This window comes from Camellia sinensis, chromosome 5, assembly GCF_055761805.1.
Source record: "Camellia sinensis isolate YWXY chromosome 5, ASM5576180v1, whole genome shotgun sequence".
Taxonomy (NCBI): domain Eukaryota; kingdom Viridiplantae; phylum Streptophyta; class Magnoliopsida; order Ericales; family Theaceae; genus Camellia; species Camellia sinensis.
The window spans coordinates 94798729-94821355 of record NC_138965.1 but is presented as its reverse complement, the minus strand read 5'-3'; the positions used below and the strand labels follow the sequence as shown (position 1 = coordinate 94821355).

The 22627-nt window shown below is 32.3% G+C and overlaps 1 long non-coding RNA gene across 1 annotated transcript; it reads left to right on the top strand.

Annotated features, from left to right (window-relative positions):
- The first annotated feature begins 5259 nt into the window (after window positions 1-5259).
- On the top strand, window positions 5260-17302 carry LOC114295116 (uncharacterized). Its single transcript, XR_014329844.1, has 2 exons — window positions 5260-5478; window positions 16828-17302. It is a non-coding gene; the product is annotated as an uncharacterized LOC114295116 (long non-coding RNA).
- Window positions 17303-22627: the final 5325 nt, after the last annotated feature.

Below are 22627 nucleotides of genomic sequence, written 5' to 3'. Positions count from 1 at the left end.
TTAATATATTTATGAATGAGATTTCTTAATTATATCACAAAATTATGAATTACTTATTTGATTTTGATTTTTTTAATTTATTGATTTTTATAATATTTTTTTTAATTTAAATCTATATATTATATAAAGAAAAAGGGTTTCTAATGAGAAGCTTCCTAAGAGTTGCAAACTCTTATTCTAAAATTATTAATTTTTTAATTTATAAAATAAATTAAAAAATCAATTGGCTGATTTATTTATTTAATTATTTTAGAAATAATAATTATTCATTAATTTAAGGATTTTAAATGGGAAGAAAACAAAAATATTTCATAATCTCTCCATCATAATCTCTCACCAATTTTAAAAAAATAAATAAATTAAAACTTGCATTTCTTTTCTCTTCTCCAAAAAATAAGATATACAAACAAATAAAATTAACATAACAAATAAAATTAACAAATTTGATTTTTATTTATTCAGTTAAAATATTTTTTTTATCTCTCAATATCCAATTTTAAATTTTAAAAATCTATAATCTGATTTGAAAATATCACTCACTATCATACTTTAAATTAATAAAACTTACATATCTATCACATATTTAACTTCCATTATAACTTACCAAAATAATAATAATTAAAAACAAATAGAAACCACAAATAAATTAAATTTTAAAAAAATAGAAATTCACAACTCCATCTAAAATAAATTGAAAAAAAAATAGAAATCACACAAAAATAAAGAAGATAAAAATTTAGATATGAATCTCAAAAAGATATAATAATATTTAAATTTCAATTATGATATAGTAATATAATTATTTATTTTTTTATGTATATCTATCAAAATTTTAAATCACTTAAAAGGATAAATTAATCAATTTTCTAAAATTATTTATTTTTCAATTTATAAAATAGATTAAAAAAATTATTGACTGATTTATTTATTTAATTATTTTAGAAATAATAATCATCCCTTAATTTATGGATTTCAAATGGAAAGATAACAAAAATATTTCATAATCTCTCCTCCTAATCTCTCTCACCGATTTTCAAAAAAAATATATATATATATATATATATATATTAAAACTTGCCTTCCTTCTCTATTCTCCAAAAAATCAGATAATATTTTTCATGAAAGTTGTGGATTTCTATTTATATCTTATATGTTATATGATAACAAAAAAAAAAAACACTAAAAATCAGATATACAAACAGATAAAATTAATAAATTAGATTTCTATTTGTTCAGTTAAAATCTTTCTTTTGTATCTCAAAATCTAATTTTAATTTGTAAAAATCTTTAAAGTTTATCTAAACAAATTTAATTTGGAAATATCTCCCATCATCATATTTTAAACCAATAAAACTCACATGTCTATCACATATTTAACTCACATCATAACTTACTTAAATAATAATAATTAAAAAAAATAGAAACTCACAACCCCATCTTAAATAAATTGAAAAATAAATAAATAAATAAAAACCACAAAAAAAAAAGAATTTAGATATGGATCTCAAAAAAATATAACAATATCTAAATTTGAATTATGATTTAGTAATATAATTATCTATTTTCTAACATATATCTATCAAACTTTTAAATCACTTAATAAGATAAATTAATCAATTTTCAAATCTTATTTAAAGAATAATCTGATAGTCATCCCAACTCCTAGACTTTGCGGGCATTGGTAGAAGAGCTAACGGATTTGGTTAGGTAAGGTCTAAGTTGTTGGAGGTAACATTCTTCCACTCCATAAATTTATTTGTTTTTTAATTTTATTTTTTTCCTTATGTAATTCTCTTTCTTTGCTGTTGGTTTGGTTTTGGTTTTGGTTTTGGTTTTGGTTTTGGGTTTGGTTTTGGTTTTGGTTTTGGTTTTAGTTTTAGTGAGATTTATGTGTTTGTTTACAGGTTTGTATGGTAGAAAAGAATTATTGGTAATTATGGTTGCAATCAAAGTATCTATGTCCGTTCTGTACCAATGATTTTAATCGGATTTTATTTTCTTTAATGAAGCCCATAAAATTGAAGTAAAAAAATGGGTATCAAATTTTTTTATTTTTTATTGTCATTTTATTTTATAGAATATGTGAAAATTTATTTAGAATTCAAGATTTTACTATAACATTTGATTTTTGTATAACTAGGTAAATTTAAAACTTTTAAATGTCATTGTGTTCTTTATTTTTATCATATTTCTATCCTATTATACCATTACTACTATTTGTTATTTGTTAATTATAATTCAATTAATTGAAAATGAAGGCTTAATATAACTTTTCATATATATTATAATATTAATTTGTTACAGCTATAGCTGTATATAATAGCATAATATATAAGAATAATCTCTAAATATAATTTATATTTTTTTTATGCGATTAAAATTGGACATCTTAAATAGTATATAAGAGAATTAGATGACTTCTTTTATATCTAAAGAACCCAATCTTTTTTTTTTTTTTACTTTTTAATTTTTTAAATTGAAACATCAATTGTTTATGTCCATAAAACAAAACTGATAAATACATATCCAAAAGTTACACATTTCTTTTTCTTTTTTTAATATGTAGGATATTTACAAATGGAAAATATTTGACACCTTAAATTTTTTTCAATAATCCGACTATAATGATATAGTTATAAGTGTCAATTTTTATACAAATATAAGAAGAGAATTGATTAAATTATACATTTCAACCCACATACTGAAATTTTGATTATTTCAAGATGTTATTTCACTATAATTCCAATTAAGAGAATCTTCAAGCCTTAATATAAGTTGATAAAAATTTAAAGGATGAAATGTTGAAAATTATTATTTTTTCCATCAAAATTGGTGAAAATTAAAAAAAAATTGGGATAAAAATGAAAGTTCTTTTAAAGATTGATAAAAAATTAATGAAAAAAAGTTAAAGTAATTCATATCAAATCAAAAATTTTATTCAAATTTAAAATCAAATTAGATAAGAAAAATTAAAAGAAAATGACGAAAGTTTGAAAATATTTTGAAACTTTCTTTATTCTTAAAGATTAGAAATCCGTATGTGTATTATATTCATATTATATTTTTAGTTATGAAATTGAAATCAAAAAAAATTTAACTTAAATTATTGCATTAAAATAGAAACATCATATTAATTAGGAAAAATTAGTCTAAGGTCCATCTCTCATTTTTAGTAATGGAAAAGATCCACAATATTATTTTATGATGTTTAAGGTCCCTCAACTCCCACACCCATATATCACAGAGAAATTTGACTGAAATCAAACCTCATCTTTCTACTTCTCTCTCTCTCTAGAATACACACACAAACATATATATATATATATCTTCAATGGCGGTGGAACTGTTGTGGTTTCTGAAGATGAATAAACAGATAGCGAGATAAGAAGCGGCTTCAGCTGGATTGAAAAGCATGGAACATCTGATTCGTATAATTTCTCATCAGTCTCAGCAAAGGCAACAACAACAACAACCTTCTTCGAATCAATTGGATTGCAGAGAACTCACTGATTTCATTGTTTCCAAGTTCAAATAAGTCATTTCAGTTTTGAAGCAAACTAGCCACACTCGGTTCCGCCGCGGACCGCCTTGTCCTCTGCTGTTTTCCTCCTCATCTCTTCACGATCAGACTCCGACGCCAGCCCTTGTGGCTCCGGCGAGGTATCATCCATACTCTGTTGATTGATGTGAAATTGCAAGAGTAAATGGAAATTTGAAACATCAGTATGGCCACTTACAACCAAAATACAACACTGAAAATTTTCAGTAATTTTCCCGCGGCTTCTTGGAGACCAAACACATGCACAAGTGAAGGGTATGTAGAGAATTGGAGAGAATATCACCTTTGTTTACTGAATCGAGTGGAGAAGAGAGAGAGCACGTCCAGCTCAAAGGCTAGGGAGGTCAGAGAAATTTTAAATTTCTCTAGAGAGGTAATTTTGTGAGGAGGCCAGTGAAGCCAAAGAAATTTTCAAATTTCTCTGGAGTGTTCCAAAGAGTCCAGCAGAAGGGGGTTGTAGAGAGAGAAGGTGGAGAGTCCAGAGAAATTTCCTTTATCCCATGTAAGCTCAATCTCATTGTTTATGATTTCAATGAGCATTGGAGAATCCAATAAGATTTGAGCTTGAACAGCTTTTTTATATTTGAATCAAAGAAAATTTCTCTCTGGAAAATTCAGTCCAAACCAGATAATTTCTCTGGACCAACCCAATTTTCTCTGAAGTAGAACATTAAAAACCAGAGAATTTCTTTGGACCAACCCAATTTTCTCTGAAGTAGAGCATTAAAAACCAGAGAATTTCTCTGGACCAAACCAGAAAATTTCTCTAGACCAATCCAATTTTTTCTGAAGCAGAGCACTAGTTCAACTCAGAGAAAATTCAGTCCAAACTAGAGAATTTCTCTTGACCAACCCAATTTCTAACAAAGCACTAGCCCTCATTGTTGTCCTAAGAAATTTGTAATTTTCTCTGTGATGTGTTCAAAGAAATTTCGAATTTTTTATGTGATTTGTCAAGAGAAATTCTCTGGATCAAATTTTCTCTGAATCGATGTTGAGTGACCTTAGACATTATGAAAATATTAAGTGTCCTTTATGCTATAAAATCTTAATACTAGGGACCTTAAAAAAAAAATCCTCTATTAATTATTGTTAAATATCATTTCACTTCACATTTAATAAAATTGTATATTTGTCTTAATTATAAATTACAAATTTGTATATTTTCATAACAAGAAGAGGTATGTCATAACTTATTTAATCTCATTTAATCAACTTTAACTTTTTTTTAATACAAATTATCAAAATTGCATTAAATAGATTTTTAATTTTTTAAAACTAATAATTTAAAAAGTTATAAACACAAAAGTGAACTTATAAATTTCATGTGTACCACCAGAGAAAATATTAACTTCAAGATAATTATAATTTTTTTTTTCAATTTATAGAATCCCGTATATAACACGAGTTACCACTATTTTTTTGATTAAAAAGTATAGTTCGCAACCTCACCACCCTATCAAACATGCCTATTTTGAAAAACAGGTTAAAAATTATTATTATTATTATTATTATTTTTTTAAAAAATGTATAAAAGTAAAGTAAAGAAGCAATATGATAAATGAAGTCAAAAAATTAATAATTTAACTTTTCGGGCTTATTTGTCAATTATAGATTTTAATTAAAAAATTATTATAAATTATTACAATATTCTTTCTATTTTTTTATAAACTTTTTTAAAAATAATTAAAATAATATATTTTCTAGCATTAGTCTTATGGTACGTGACGGACCGCCATTGCAAGTTGCATCACCAGCCAATCAAAAAACAGTATTTAAAGGGATAAGGTTTGGTAAACGTAAGAGCAAAGACTACCTCAACGCGTACTACTCCGAAAACAAACGGGTCTGTAATCTCTCGGTTTGGTAAACGTAAGAGCAAGGACTACCTCAACGCGTACAACTCCGAAAACAAACGGGTCTGTAATCTCTCGATCTTCTTCTCTCTCTATCAAATTCTCTCTAATTTAAGTGCTTGTACTTTCTTGATTAGGGTTTCTGTGACCGACGATCTTACAGTTTCTGTTGGTTAATAATAATACCTTTTACTTGTTTGTTTGACTTTTTTACTCGAGTTTGATTTCTTGTTGTAATAGGAGTACTGTACTTAAGCTTAAAGGACTCGAAAGATGTTTAAATTGCTGCGAGTTTGATTTTGCTGGTGCATTCAATTTTATTTTATTTTATTTTTGGGTTTCAATTGGGTTGTTTTGGAAGGGTCTTAGCCTTGATTGGTCTGGTTATAACATAGAATTGAGATTATTAATTCTTGACTCACATTCCATTGTTTGGTTGTATTATTCAGATTAGATTTTAATGGCCATTTTATCCAATAAAATTGACCCATTTTGTTAATATACGATTAATAATGCAAAATATACGCATAATTAGGATTATATATTTTCATGTCTATTGCAAAATAAACGTGCACAAGAGAGAATTATGTATTTCACTAATCCAGCTGGATTTCCTTCTGATCAAACTGGCCCTTAAGGTTGGAGATAATTCAATTAAATTTGAATGGTAGTTTTGGGTAAATTCGAATGGTAGTTTTGAAAGGGTCTTTGAGTTTGAATTTGTAGTCAAGATAGATGTTTTACACACACACACACACACACACACATATCTATGTAAGTTGTTTTGGCAGCTGAACCAAATGTAGGAACCATGAAGGGAAATGCTATGACAACAACAATTTTGAACATGAACATGAGAACATCTAAGTATTGTTAAATGAGCAGTTTTGGATTGCTATGGTATGGTTTATCACATAAAGGAAGACCCATTTATTGGTTACGTGAGAAAGTTATGATATATAAGTATGATTGATAAAGATTGTGTAAAACACCATATGAGTTGTTGACATATGCTCTGCTGCCATATCTTGAGTAGAAAGATTTGATAACTTAGTGGTGGTTAAAAATGCCACATAAATCTGGAAAGGCGTGGAATCCATTATTTTAACTCTGAAACCTTTCCGTTCTCTTTCTATTCCAATATTTTGCGGTTTGCCTATTCCTTCTATTCTAAAATGAATTTATTTTAGCTGTTTTAAAAATAGGTTGGGAAATATTACCGATTGGAGTTTGTTTAATTTGGATGGCCATATGGTTTGGATAATTGTGTGTGGTGACTTTGTGTCTTGGTTGTAAATGTCACTATGTTTATAACTGAATCTATGATGCCATCTGATTTATCCATGCTGGTATCATGTTACATGGACTTGGGTATGGGTGTCAGGTGTAGGTGCGTATGTAGAGGCCTGACTCGTCAAATATCAAATTTGAGGGTACGGGGACTCGGCAAAAAATAGTCATATTTTTATATTTTTAATCTATCATGTGAGATAAAACGGTACTATATGTAACATATAACGTCAAAAAAGTATTTTGTAGCAATTACACAACAAATGATATAAGATAATGTTAAATACAAATATATGAGAAGTGTCCAATGGAAAGTATCGGATACATATCCAACACCCTTGTTCGAGTGTCGGGTGTACGACACGGGTATTTGATTTATTTTTGAGAGTCCATGTAACATAGGTTGTGGTCACTTAGGTCTCTTGATGAATAATATGCAATATTCTATGGATTTGTGTTGTTTCACGTAAGCTGTGATGGCAATATTAGAAGAGAAGACATTGTGGCAATAATTATGGCATTGTTGCCTACATAGATTGGGGATTGTATTTTAGATGGTGTGGACTTCTCCATCTTGTTGGTGATAGCCTAGTGAGAGAGGTAGTGATGTTTATGGTGGAGTCTTAAGATGTAAATTTTTTTATATGTGAAATCTTCTTAGCTGTCTTTAAGGCTATAGTTTTGTTTACATTGTAGCGATTGCAAAGTGGTCTACCTTTTGACATATTATTTCCTATAGAGGTCTTGAGGGTCATGACTTGGCAGTTGGCACGATGGCAAGTGTTATTTTTCCCGAGCCTTGTGGTCTGGGTTCAAGTCACGAGAATCAACCTTTGTACAAAAAGTTTGGGGGGGTGGGGGGAAGCCTACCTACTAAATCTATTAGGCCTTGATATAAGCGGGAGCGTTGTGCAGTAGATACTTCCTTTTACCTGCTACTACATCTACATGCACAACTCTTTTTAGCAACACTATTGTGACTTGGCGGCTAGCGAGATGGAAGGTGTTATTTGTCCCAAAGCCTTGTGGCACAGGTTCAAGTGACGAGAATCAACCTCTCCACAAAAAAGCTAGGTGGGAGTGTAGGCTACCTACTGCATCTATCAGGCTCACTCAGTTACAAATGGGAGCTTTGTGCACTGGGTACGACCTTTTACCTTGGGTTACATCTATTGTATGTAGAGGCTCGTATACTATAAACAACTCTCCCAATAAGGAATGAATCTTTTCAAAGGTGGTTGTTTAGTTGAGAGTAGTAGAAGAAGATAGTTGCCTAGTTGCTAATCACCCCAAGTCCTGTGGCATGGGTTCAAGCCACGAGAATCAACCTCCCCATAAAAAAATGGGCTAGTAGGGGGTTGAGTACTACATATCTTAGGCCCTGATATAAGCAAGAGTCTTGTGCTTTGGTACGACCTTTTAATTTTTATCCTCTAGTTGGTGTTACTATATCTATTAGATGTAGCAGCTTGTACAAGCAACCGTCCGTGTAATAAATGAATCTTTTTGAAGGGTTTTGCTTAGTTAATGATAGTTGAAGAAAATAGTTTCATAGTTGCTAAGATTTGGTGGCGAAGCAATAGCTTTGTTTCTTTCTCAATAACAAGGCCTGACATATTTTTTTTGAAGGAAAAAAAGTAATACATACAAACTAACAAATTTTACAAAATTTTCTACATAGTGATTAAAAAGGCGGTTGAAAGGTTGGTGAAGGTTTTAGATACTTGAGGTCAAATTTTTTTCGGAGATAAGATGAAGGATTTGTTAAAGAATTTTACAAATCTACCAATAGGAAGTACTTCAACTTCAATTCATTCTACACTTGAACTTGTGCTCCTATTGTTAACACAATGGCAATAATATCATCACCCATAGCACCACCTCCACTTGTTATGGTGTAGCAACAAGATCATGATGGTGGAATTAAGACGAACATTTCAAAATTTAATGGTGAATCTAAGGCTGTGATTTCATTGACTGTATAAATTTGGTGGAACATGTATTTTGTCGACAAGGTATTTGTGGAGAATAAAGAGTTCCTCTTGTAGCAACCAAGCTTTGTGGGTATTTTGCAAGAGGATTTGAACAAAAGATGAAGTATTTATGGGGACAAATCAATAAGAAACCATTAGATACTGATTTTAAGGAGTTAAATACATCAGATCCTCAAAGAGAGTTAGCATGCTCTATGTGAGCAAATAAAAGGGATTATAAGAATGATACTTGTTTTATTTGTGAAGGTACTGGACATTATTCCAAGATCTGTCCATGTGAAGTTGTTGCAAGGCAGGAAAGAGTTTTAATAGAGCCAAATGAAGAGATGATGACCAGCAGCCTATAGAGCAAGCTGATCCAATGCGAAAGAAAGTCCCAAAGTTATATACTGATCCTGATACAATTGATTTTGTTCTTAAAATCAAGTTAAAACGTCACTAAACCACAAGGAAACATGCATGAGGATGTGTTTAGGCATGTTGTTGTTTGGTTTGAGGGTAGCCAAGTTTTCGGCTATCATTTTTGTTGATTTGATTTCAATGTGGTAAGTGAAATGACTAAATCTGCCCTGAGAAATTGAAAAAAACCTTTAAAGTATCACTGGTAATAATTGAGGACCTTCGGAGGTGCCAGATAATATTATCACTCTTCCAATCAAATTGGAAGCTAATCCTAGAGACTAATCTTTTTGGGCATCAATGTTAGAAAAGATTGGTAGGAGGTTGGAGGGGTAGAAGAGGGCTTTGTTGTTTGGTGTAGTTCATGTTGAGTAGTATTTTCAAGATTCCAAGTGCAGTTGCAAAAAGTATTTAAAAATTGATGAGGGATTTTTTGGGGAAGGTAAGGAGTAAGGGAAGAAGGATCATTTAGTGAGTTGGGAGATTGTTTCACTTCCAAAGGAGAAGGGTGGCCTTTGGCAACATTGTGGCTAGGAATATTGCTCTTCTTGACAAATGGCTTTGGAGATTTCCCATTAAGTGATTCTCATTGGCACTCTATTATTAGGAGTAGGTATGGGTTACGAGCTAATGATTGGGATACCTTTGTAGTTAGTAGGGGTAATTGTCTTTCTCCATGGAAATCCATCTCTCATGGGTTGTGTTACATGGACTTGTCGGTTTCGGCCAGAGTACCCGTGTTGACACGACACGACACGACATGACACGGATACGGGTGCAAGACTTGAGTCGGACACAACATCCTTGTGACGGACGCTGCCAACCACAAATGACCACCAACGAAGAAGAAGAAAACAAAGAAGAAGAAGAAGGAAAAGGAGGATTAGAGACATACTCGTGTACGGCGTTGTTTTGAAGTCGTCGATGATGGACTTTACGAAGACTCCGACGTAGACTCCGATATCGTTTGATCGATCGATTGATGTCTCTCGTTCTCTTTCTCACTTTCTCTCTCTCATTTTCTGTCTTCTCGGATTCACTCTATCTCTCGTTTTCTCTTTCTTCTCTTGGGACTCACTTTTCTCTTGGAACTTTGGCCAGAAGAAAAGACTGAAAAGACTTTCATTTATTAAAAGGATAATGGCCTTTACTATTTTTTATAGTTGATATAAGTATCTTTTTTTATTTTTTTTTAATTTTTTTTTTTAAATAAAAAATTTGTACATTGGTATGTGTGGTTTAAAGTTTCAATACTATTACTCATTTTAAGATTTTTTTCTCTACATTGTGTTTTTTCTTAAAATGCTTGAATTTATTAATTAATTTTATTTTTATGCCTAGAATGATTTTTATTTGCTATTATCTTTTTGTTTTTTAAAAGCTGTATTTAAAACTCGTCATATTTTTTTTAAAATATATAAATAAATGTATCCCTGTACCTGTATCCAACTTTTTATCGGTGTTGCCATATCCTCTTTTTTTTTTTTAAACATGTGTCCCCATATCCTAAAATCATAAAAAATGGAGAATCCAACTCTTAGACACGTATTCGTGTCCAACACTTTTGCCGAGTCCATGTAACATAGCTCATGGATAAGTTTGGGAACTCCCTGTAATAGCCAAAAAGTCAAAAAGTAACTAAAAAGGCCAAAAAGGCAAAGAAATATACAAAAAAGTCAAATTATATTTTCTCTTTATTTTTTGCACGTTTTCGTAAAAAGTCAAAAAATTATCCCAAACATGCTAGTTTTTTTCTTCCACCCCAAATTTCAGCTAAAAAGCCAAAAAATTATTAAAATAACCTATTCCCAAACCAATTCATATTCTTCTACTCTTGTTTAGATTTCTTTCCCTGAAAGTGGGTAATGTGGAAAATGTTTGTTTTTGGGAGGTTGTTTGGGTGGAGAATGTTTCCTTGAAGTAAAGTTTCCACATTTATATTGGGTGGCTTGGGCTCATAATGCGTTCATTGCTTCTTTAGTTCTTGTTTGGCACAAATTTCATGGAATTTCAGTTTTATTTGGAATCTTAATGATTGGAAAGTTAGTGAGCTGGCTTTTATGTTGGTTTTTCTTCATGGATTTTCTCTATCTCCTAATGATCATGATAAACGAATTTGGCGTATTCATTCTTCGAGTATTTTTTTCATGCAAGTCTTTCTTTGATAAAATCGTCGATAAGCCCAATGTCCCTTTTTTCTCCTTTTCACAAAAAAATTTGGAAAGCGGTAGTGCCTTTAAAGGCAAGGTTTTTATGTGGTCTTTGGTTCATGGAAGAATCTTGACTAAACATTCCTTGCAAAAAAGGCCTAATTGCTACCTTTCTCCTCTATGGTGCATTATGTGTAGGAAGAGTGAGGAATCACTTGACCATTTATACTTGCATTGTCACGTGGCTTTGAATCTATTGCATCATCTCCTTTGGTTGATTGATGTCCAGTGGGTGGATTTAGAATCTTGTTTACTAATGAATTCAATGGATTTTAGGCCTAAAGGAGGTTTGATGAAAGCAAGTGATATGGCATTGTGTTGTCGATGAAATATCATTTTGCGCCCCAAACTATTACTCAAAAATCAATTCAACCCCTATACTTTCAATTATATCAATTTTACACCTAAAATATTTAGTTTTTGATCAATTTTACCCCCGCTGTCAGTTGTCGTCTAAAATTAGACAGAAGTTGCTGATGTGGCACTAAATTTCATTTTATCCCTCAAACTATATCTCAAAAATCAGTTAGACCCCCAAATATAAAAAAAAATTAAATTAAATTTTTTTTATCTCAAAAATGATTTTTTTTTTAAAATAATGTACTTTGTAAAAAAGTAATTGAAATTGAAAAAAATATAAAAATCCTCATTTAGAATTGTCTCTTTAAGTCTCAAATTATCTCGAGTCGATCCTGGAGAAGCTAATTGAGCCAAAAATTCCTTGGCAGTAACATCTTTTTTGACATTTGAAAAATGATATTGAATGATAAAAATGAATATGTTGAGATCTGCTTGCCTTCAAAATTGAGATTAGTATTTACTTGGTCGTATCATCAATTGAATGATAATTTAACGCAAAAGTTAGCAATTATTCTCTAAAAAAAATTCAACAGGACTAATACTCAATTTTTTTTTTATTGAAAATTATTATTTTTCCACTTTTTTAGATGACAAATTATTTTTAAATCTTTAAATTAATTATTATTATTATTATTATTATTATTATTATTATTATTATTATCATTTTTTCTATATTAAGGGTCTAATTGATTTTCTAAGGATAGTTCGGGGGGCAAAATGATGTTTTAAATGAAGTTTGATGCCATGTCAGCAAGTGCTGTCTAACTATAGACAGCAGGGGTGATATTGATTCAAAATTGAATAGTTTAGGTGTAAAATTGATATAATTGAAAGTATAGGGGTTGAATTGATTTTCGAGTGGTAGTTTGGAGGTCAAAATGATATTTTCTCGTGTTGCCTTCTTAATTGTTTGGGTTATTTGGTTTGAAAGGAATGCAAGGACCTTTGAAGATAAGTTTGAAGACCCAACATCTATATGGGATAGAGTTTATTATTTGGCATCGTTTTGGGTTTTCGTTTTGACTCCGTTTAAGGGATTTTTTTTAATTTTTAATTTTTAATTTCTAAAGATTTGAAAGTGATTTGTGATAGTTAAATTATTTCAATTTTTGGTTGATGACGTTTTCTCTTCTTTTGTAGAGGACATCTTGTCCTCTCTTTATGTTCTTTTCCTTTTATTAATACAATTTTCTTTTGTTGCCGATTAAAAAAAAAAAAAAAAATCAAGTTGGGGGATCGATGGACAACTTTATGGTTTACAATTCAATTGGGCAAACCCTAGCCAAAAAGGACAATAATGTGGTTGATAGATGCTGAGGGTTGGTTTGGGAATAGGCTATTTTAGTAACTTTTTGACTTATTGGCTAAAATATGAGCTGAAAAAAATTAGTATGTTTGGTTGATTATTTCACGTTGGTCATACGACCAACCAATTTCATTCGTATCTTTGTTTGAAATCGAATAGCTCATAATCAGATTCGGTCGGTTGTGGGAGTGAAGAAGGAGAAGAAGAGAAAGAGGACAAACAAAAGGAAAAAAGGACACAAACAAAAGGAAAAAATCTTAAGTACCGGCGATGAGTTCCTTGTGCAAATAAGAACAAGAAAGATAGAAACAAAACAAGAAAAAAATGACCTTCACAATTACATCAATCTGCAAAAACAATCTTTACACCCCAAATTACATGAAATACAAACCAAAATTCATATTTTCTTTTGCAAACCCCTTTTTTTCACAAAAGCATTCTTGGAGGACAACCTTGCAATCATGATTTGAAAGGGGTTTCAGCCCTTTTGATATTGATGGAGATTTGAGACTGCTACATTGAAGAGAGAAAGATTGGAGATTAAGTACACTGCTATTGGAAATCAGGGCGAGATGAAGAGACAGAGGGAGCTAGGGTTTGTGTGGTAGTGGTGAGATTCTTCTACTCGAGTGGTGTTACTAAGAAACACAATTCTGCGCTCTCAAGAAATTTGTAAGAAACTCACTTTTGTCGAGAAAGAAGCTTGCTCTCAACTGCGACAGAAACCTATCAAACATATAAATCTCATTTTTTTTTTTTGGGGGGGGGGGGGGGTTTACAGCTCAAACTTATTTTAGTAGTTTCTATTTATATAATATTTATTTATACTTAATAAGACAATTTGTAGACATGAATTTCTAATGTTTAGTCACATTTTAATACATATATTACAATTAAACAGTAAATAATAATTGTTAGAATATTTTTATATATCTAATAAATAAATAAATGCACGCTCCCATAGGCGCTCTTAATCTAAGAAACTTCTATATGCCCTTGCTCCTCCGCCCCCGCTTCCACTCCTATCCCCACCCTTGCTTCGAGCAACCAAGGTTTGTGTTCTCTCATCTTAGGCCATAGCAGATTGTTGGGGTGAAAATTGAAAAATGAAATGTGATTATTATGGTTCATGTGTCGGAGTGGAGGAGTGCGAGAGAGAAGAGACGGATGTAGAGTCTCTATCCAACAACATATCAGAATGATGGGACGAGAGAGAGAGAGAAGTGATAAGGCTGAGTGAAGAGAATTACGCGACGTGTAAACTCAATGTTCCATTAATATTTTTCAGTTGGTTCGGGTGCTATGGTTTGTTGAAGTACAAATCCGAGACTCGTCCGAAAAATCGAGAGTTTTACTCGCAGAAAACTGAAGCCGACCGAAACCATGTTCGAAACTGACCATTTCTTGATTGAGCGGGTTGAGTTTGGTGGTTTCAACGGGTGGATCGGATTTTTGAACAACCCTAATTGCTATCATTCAAGTTCAAGGTCAAACTTTGTCTCAACCTGTGGGATTGTTGCAGAAAAATGAGAAAAGATAGTGTTCTATTTGTACACATTGAGGTGTCGAATATAAAACTTATGGCTTTTATGTGGGAAGCCAAGTCGGTGTAGCTTGTGCTAAATCCTCTTTGGTGCTGAATAATCATTTATTTTGTTGGAAGCATTGGACCTTTTTATAGGCCAGGAGGATTACCCCAATTAGTAGTGTTCTGTTTGACAGTTCTATTGGCTTAGAATCTCTTTTTCGGTACTTCTTGTGGGTTGCTAATAGGCTTGAGAATATGTGAAAGGAATATTTTTCTGAGGGAAGAATGATTAGTTCAGTTATTATTTGGTGAGAACATGTTTGTTATTGTTCTATTTTGGAGTTTTGGTTTGAGTTTGGGAGCTTGCCTTTTTAATGTATAAAGCTTTGTTAGGCCTATGCTTATGGAGTTTCAAAATGATAGTGGGGACTATATTGAGATGCTGGCCAACAGCTGTTCAACAAGAGAGGCTAGCAGTTCTCATGGATGAAGACTATTAAGAGGTGCTTTTAATGTTAATATTGACTTCAACAATGATGTTAGATCTGTTAGTTCAGTATGATGTTTCCTTTTACTTCTTTTTCTTGCTCTGTTGAGAGGTCTTTGCAGGGATCCCTTATTTTGGCTAACAGTCAAACTCTTTCTTCTATCAGGGTTGGTTGTGATTTCTTTGTGTATCTTCTACATTTCTGTAATGAGTGGCGATAACGCCATGAGACCTTTTTCTAGTGCCATGAACATTATTACCATATGACCTCTCTCTCTATGTCTCTCCTCTTTACAACTTTTTTTTTCTCTATCCTGAGCTCAACCATCATTCACTTTTTTCCCACTCCGCTTCTCTCTCCGTTGTCATTTGTCCCTCTCACCCACCCTTTTCTCTCTCCATTACATTTCTTCTCTCTGCTTTCCCATCTCTTCCTTTTTGATGCTCTCTCTAAAAGCTCCACTCTATGGTTTTTGCTTTTTTCATCTTTTTCTTACTGTTTCATTTGTTTGATCTGACGACTGATCAATGCGGTCTCATATCTTTCTTTCTTTCATTCTTTTTTTTTTTTTTTTCCTTTTCAATTTCAGCTGTCTTATAGGGGCTTCTTGATTTTCTGGAACTGTTCATGCTCTAGTGGTTTATATTGTGTTTTCTTTCTCTCTTTTCTCTTTTATTTTTCCCCCCTTGGAAATCGATTATTGGTTTTAGTTAAAAGAGTTTAGTTTACGGGTTGTGTGATCAATGAATCGCTGATTCCTGGTGGATATCAATGTATAGACATGTCATCTTCACCCTCTAACCATGTGGTGATGCTGAAGATTGGGGTTGATGTGTTCAGATAATGTCCTGGTGAAGAAACCCAGTATAAGGCAGGTATCTGGACGGGGGGTGAGGTTGTCGGAGATGTTGGCACTGCTGGATGAGTACAATGGACGGGAAGAATGGCGATGCTGGGGTTGAGTTTGAGTTTTTCGTGCATTCTCCTATCCCTTACATCGTCATACTTTGTAAAGAAGTAGAGAGGAGAAAAGAGAATGAGGGATTGTTGTGGTGGTTGGCGCCGGAGATGGTGGTTGTGGTTGGCTGGAGGTGTTGAGGTTGGTGTTTGCAGGTAGTTGGTCTGTGTGCTTGCTGATGTTGCAGAATGAGAGGGAAAGAGGAAGAGAGGGAAAGCAGATAGGAGAAATGATGTGGGAAAAATATGATAAATGGTGGTTGAGCTTAGTGATAAAATGTTGTAAAGGGGAGAGAGGAGGGAAAAAATGTCAGCTGGCAATAATGTTTGTGGCGCCATAATAAAAATGTACCGTGGCATTATCCCCACCCTTCCATAATGCTAAAATTAAGCCTTTCCTTTAAATTTCGATGTTGTAGTCAAGAAGTGACACTGGAATAAATCTACACTTTTCCCCCGGTAATTGTTGGGTGTTTTGTTCTCTCTTTCTGTTACCTTTTAGAATGATATGATAAAATGGAGAAAGAGCAGGAGTGGAACAAGGTTGTTTCATTGAATAATGCTGCCATGAATTCATGTCGTTCCTGAGAAGACAGAGGTGAGTACATTCGATGGGCTAGATATCACTACTTTGGTCCTAAATAATGATCTACTGGAGTCTTCATGAGTCAAACAGTAATTTAATAGAACATGAATTTCCCTTTGCCTGTAAGATAAACTCTTATGAAATAGGATCATTGAATAGATTCCAGCAAACTGAATTTTACTCAAAACTTCCTATCATTTGACACGTAGTAGATTGTTGTTTGTATTTTTATACCATCATTGACCTTTCAACTCTACCCCTCAAATAGAAATGCCTTGTTATGATTTTTTGCAGCATTTTTATGGATAAAAAAGAACCCGGAAAGGAGGCTTCTGAGAACGTGATTCGAGAGTCACTAATTGCTATCTCTTACCATCTACCGGAGAAGGATCTTGCTTCGGAAGTCTCGCCTGAAAATTTGCCTCGCAAGGATGTTGAAGGAATAAATGACGGAGTGGAGGAGAGGTATAGGTCTAAACTGATGTCAATATTCGATTCACCGTCACCGGACACTAAATCTGTACCAGTTGCCAAGGGAGATAATATCAAGGATTAGCCTCGACTCCAGGTGATTTAGAGCAACTATATACAAATTTTTTCTTCTTATGGTCTGATGTGATTTAGAGCTTGACGAAGTGCTGTGCATAGACTTATATGGGTCTATATGTGGATGAAACTCTATATATATGGTCCATTACAAATCGCACTCATATACATTGGCTGTAAGTTTCTGAACATGTTGAAAATGGTTTGTCTTCCTGTTTTGTCATGCTGCTGCTTGATTACATTTTCTTCACAGTTGAGATATGATCATACTTTGTTTCCTTTTTTGGATACAAATGGTCTGGTAGTAATGAAAATAAAGGAAGATGATATCATATCGTCTTGCTTGCATCTTTGGATATGTCATTTGTTTGAGCCATCTTACCAGGTGAGCTCCTATTTACAAGATTTGTCTTTTTATGTCCATCATTTTTAATTTTTAATTTTTAATTTTTAATTATGATTTTGTCCCTACATAAAATTATATCATTGAAGATTGATTGAAACTTTCAAATTTTGAACAACAAATTTCTCTACATTCCCAACTGGCCTGCTCCAATCCTCCGTAGTGGTGTGGGTTGGGTGGGTGAATTTGTTTTTTATGGTTGCTCAGTTCAGAGGCGATTTGAATCCTGCCATTAAACCTCCCCGTCCTGCCCCTCCCCTTCCCTCCCCTCCCCTCCCCTCCATGCCATATATGTAATATATCTATGATATGTTTTTGCAGTCCCTCCCACTGAATCACCCCTGCAAAACCCTGTCACAACGGATCATTCTTGATTGACAGAGAGTGCTTCCTCCATCACCTCTTTTCTCTCTAGATCTCTCACAGATTCATAGTTTTGTCACTGGCCACCTTTTGGGTCTACGGAGTGACTCTTGGTAGTCTTTCTTCTCTCTTGATCTGTTCATCGCCGACTTACCTTCTCTAAGGCGTTGAAGTTCCGACGACCAAACACCTAGGTACTATTACCCTTTTCTCTCACAGATCTCCCCCTACCTCGGCTTCTTCCTTCAAAGCAAGCATCCCTCTCCAACAAATCTGCCCACCTTCGCCTTTCCTCATTGTATATCCCACACCTTTCCCGGTTGCGCCCACTGCAACACCCCCTTGAACCATCACCCCCCATATAGCCCTCCCTCACAGCAACTTCCTTCTCCCTGTCACTGCCACTTTCACTTTTACTGCAATCTGCACAACCCACACCCTTCTGAGTTGTGAAATGTATGGGTTTGAGCAATGGCTAATTCTATGCTTGTGAAAGTTCGAAGTTGTAAAATATGGTTTTATAATTTGGTGATTTGGCTTCCCCACTACAACTGGTTATTTGAACGTTGTGTAATCTGTCTTTTAGATGATTTTTTTTTTTTTGGAAATTAAAAAAAAAAAATTTAGTATTTGAGCCTTGTAACAAAATAAATTATGACTTTTTAATTTTGTCAATTTAAATTCTAAACTTTTGATATGTTTTAAATCTAAATCATTTCTCAATTTTTGTTAAGTAAAATTGATTTAAAAAATAGATAATTTTAGTTATTAAACTCAATAAAAAGGGCATTTTAAATATTTTATGTATATTTATATTGAATTAAATGACTAAAATACTCTTAACTTGTTGATTTTACTTAATGAAAATAGACAAATAATTTAAATTGAAAACAAATCAAAAGTTTAGTGTTTAAATTGATAAAATTGAAAATTCCGGATTTATTTGCTTACATGATTCAAATTTTGGAACTTTTTCTTGTTTTTTGTTTTTTTTGGTTTGAACATTGTTGATGGTAATGTTTATGAAAGTTTAAAGTTGAAAATTTTTATCGTAAAATTTGGAAATTCTGAAATATGTATGTAAAATTTGAGGTTGTCGATTCTTGGAACATGTAGGCCTTAATAGAAAAGTTCTAATTTTCTTTAAAATGTGTAAGCCTAATAAAAAAAAGAAAGAAAAAAAAAAAAAGGGTCCAGTTACGGTGTGAAATGTTGTGGACCACATATAGATGGCCTTATTTGCAAAAATAGAGGAATTTATTGGTAGGTTTTATATACAAAGTTCAAAATCTATTTAGTTTTAAAACAAAATATTTGTATTAGTTAGTCTTACATATTTTTAATTGTTATTAAAAAATCTTATTTTTTATAAAAAATTTAAAGACGCGGTTATATTCTATCACTGACGGACTTTTATTACATGGTCGCTAAAGATTCGCCAGAATGTTCACATTACTCGAAAATTGTCAGAGTATTGTCGGAAGTTTGACGGAGTAACGCTGGAGTGTTCTGAACGTCACTAGAAGTTGTCGGAATGTTCAGAATGTTCGTTGGATATCAAAAACATCGTCGGAAACTCACCGAAATGTCCGTAATATTACCAAAAAAAAAGAAAAGAAGAAGAATAAATAGTGAAATTAGATCGAAAAAATATAGTAAAATGTGCTAAATATTGATAAACTGAAAGGGAAAAAGAAAAAGAAAAAGAAAAAAACCTTAACAACAAACAACAATAATGGGAAAAACATGTGTCAATTTTTTAATTTTTGTGGGGTTTAAGTAAATAACCTCCAATATTGATCAAATTGAAGAGTAAATTTTAAAACTGTAAAATGTTACAGTCTTAAAGCATGATTCTATTAAGCATTTATCCTTATTAATCAAATTGAAAAATATGTTATGAAATTATAAAATTTTACAGTTTTAAAGTATGATTCATTTCAACACCAAAAAAATTGAAACTGTAAAATTTTACAGTTTTCATTGTATATAACTAAAACTCGAAAACAATTTGTTCAGAAATTGAATTTTTTCCCCTTTAAAACAGGAAAAGAGAAGGGTGTAAAAGAAAAAAGGTAGAAAAATTGAGATATCGAAGGAGAGAGACAGACATGGAGAGGATTATACTCTGGTAACTATTTTTAGTTTAGATCTAGCCGTATCTGATGTAGATCTACTCATCTTTTTCGCTAGAAACTCATTTCCTTCGTCGTTGGTGAGGGTGAAGTAACGAGTCGGTAGTTGGTGGTTGCCAGTAAATCCTAATTGATGGTGGTCGTTAGTTGTCGGTGACTATATATCAGAAAGAGAAGAGAAAGAGAAAAAGTCAGATATGGTCGTCGGAAATCAAGAAGAGAAAGAGACAGAAGAACGAAGCTAGAGAAGATGAAAAAAGCATATAGGACTTCTGGGTATAAACAAAAGGTTATAGGACTAAATAGATCACACTTTTTTCAAAGAAGACTTGTTGGTAATTTGCCCCCGAAAAACAATTAGTAACCTGCCAATCTACAACCTGTTAAATTGACAAAAACTCCAAATAGCCCAAGGTAGTTTGGTTTTGCAAAACAAAAATGTTATGGACCATGACATATCTGCCTAGATTTTTCTGGGTAAAGTGAATGAATCGTAAAGATTGAATCAGTGTAGTGTGGGGTCCACATATGAAATAACTCTAAACCATTGATGTGAAATTTTGGATAATTTTGGGTTTTTATGTCTGGGTCTATAGCATTACTGTTTACAAAAATGCTTAATCTGTATAGCGCTAAACCGTGCACAACTCTATTTGAAACGCACTTTCCCACCTGCGAGCCACTCCTAAACCTCTCCTCTTCTCTCTACCCCCTTCTCTTCCCACCCTAATGCATTTTACACTTGCTCTTCCCTCCTTTATCACCATTGAAACCTAACGCACATGTCCTTTCAAATCACCACCAAAGCCTCTCTTCGAAGTGCAGGGCCGGCCCTGAGTTTGTCGGGGCCTAAGGCGAATTTCGGAAATGGGGGCCCTTTTATATTGAAAAAAATTCATGAATAAAACGATAAGTTACAATTTTTTTATTTGTTTGTAACCATAAAAAAATTTACTTACACATATAATCATTAAAATTATAAATAAAACAATTTAATAAAACAAAATTAGAACAAAAAAATTAGGAAAAAATTATTCAATTAAAATTGATAAAGACCTAGGTAAAAAAATTTGAGCAAAATTATTTATTCCGCTAAAATCTAATAGATAAAGAAGGTAAAAATAAAAAATAAAAAAAATAGGGCCCATATATTGTATGTATTATTTTTCTTGAGCCCAAACACTTTTTTTTAATATATATTTTCATTTTAATAAATATGGACCAAACTACACTTATAAATAAATATGGAGTAAATCATACATGGACCCAAAAAAATATTTTGGGGCCCTTTAAATTGATCCTAAAACCAAAAAAAAAAAAAAAACATCGAGCCTATAATATTTTACCAAATTTAGGAGCCCTATTTTTGGGCCAAATTTAAGGGCCCTATGTTATATATGTTTATATGTTTTACCAAATTTAGGGGCCCTATTGTTTTTTATTTATTTATTTATTTATATATTTTCATTTTAATAAATATGGGCCAAACACATTTATAAATAAATATGGGCTAAATTATACATGGACCCAATAAAACATTTGGGGCCCTTTAACTTGATCTTAAAACCAAAAAAAAAAAAAAAAAAAAAGAAAAGGTTGAACCTATAACAATTTTTTAAATTTGGGGGCCCTATTTTTGGGCCAAAATATGGGGCCTAAGGCACAAGCCTTACCTGCCTTAGGGCAGGGCCGGCCCTGTCGAAGTGCCACCCCCTTCGTCACTCTTAATCTAGAAGAAAGAGGGGTAAGGAGAGAGAAAGAGATGGGTGTGAAGTGAAATGTAAGGTTAGGAATGTAGGTAGTTTTGGAATATTGGAAGTGTAGAGAGAGAAAGGAAATGTTTTTTTTTTTTTAATATTTTTAAGTTGGTGTAATAACATCAAGGGTAAATTACACTAACCTCCCTTGCTGTTTGGAGAAAATATAACAAACTTTATAGTTTTTGACCTGATTACACGAACTTCTCTTTTAGTAAGGATAAATGGATCTAAACTAATGTTAATGATGTAAAGACACAAATATTAATAACGTAAAACATATATTTTAATGTAAAAGAGATGACATTATTTTTTCATTTATATGATGTAACAAATTATTGATGAAAAATGACTTAATTATTGTTATGTGAATTAAAATATTAAGGAAATTCAATGTAATTATGTAAAATATGAGGGATTTATTGTATTTTTGATAACTGAGTGTCCGAGCCAACTTGTGCGCATCTCGACTAATCTCAAAGTCTTAAAGTTAAGAACTGGGAAAACCTCTAGTAGCTCCTTGAGATGACTCAAACTCAAGATCTTAAATCTCATTTGCAAGTCTTTACTACTCGGCCATCGATGATTTGTTTTAGTTTGAATGATTTATATAAAGGGCAAATTACAAAAAAACCCCCCAAGGTTTCCTGTGTTTCACAAATTAAACCTCAGGATTTCAATTGCATCAATTTGAACCCAAAACTTCTTATTTCGTATCAATATTAACCATCCGTCCATCTCTGTTAACTATAACTAACGAACTTGGGGTATTTTGGTCAATCAACTGCCTATTGATTGTATATATGTTATATATATACATAATATATTGAGAGAGAACAACATTGGAGTAGTTAGGCTGACCAGAAGGGGTACGAGTCACGCCGGAAGGG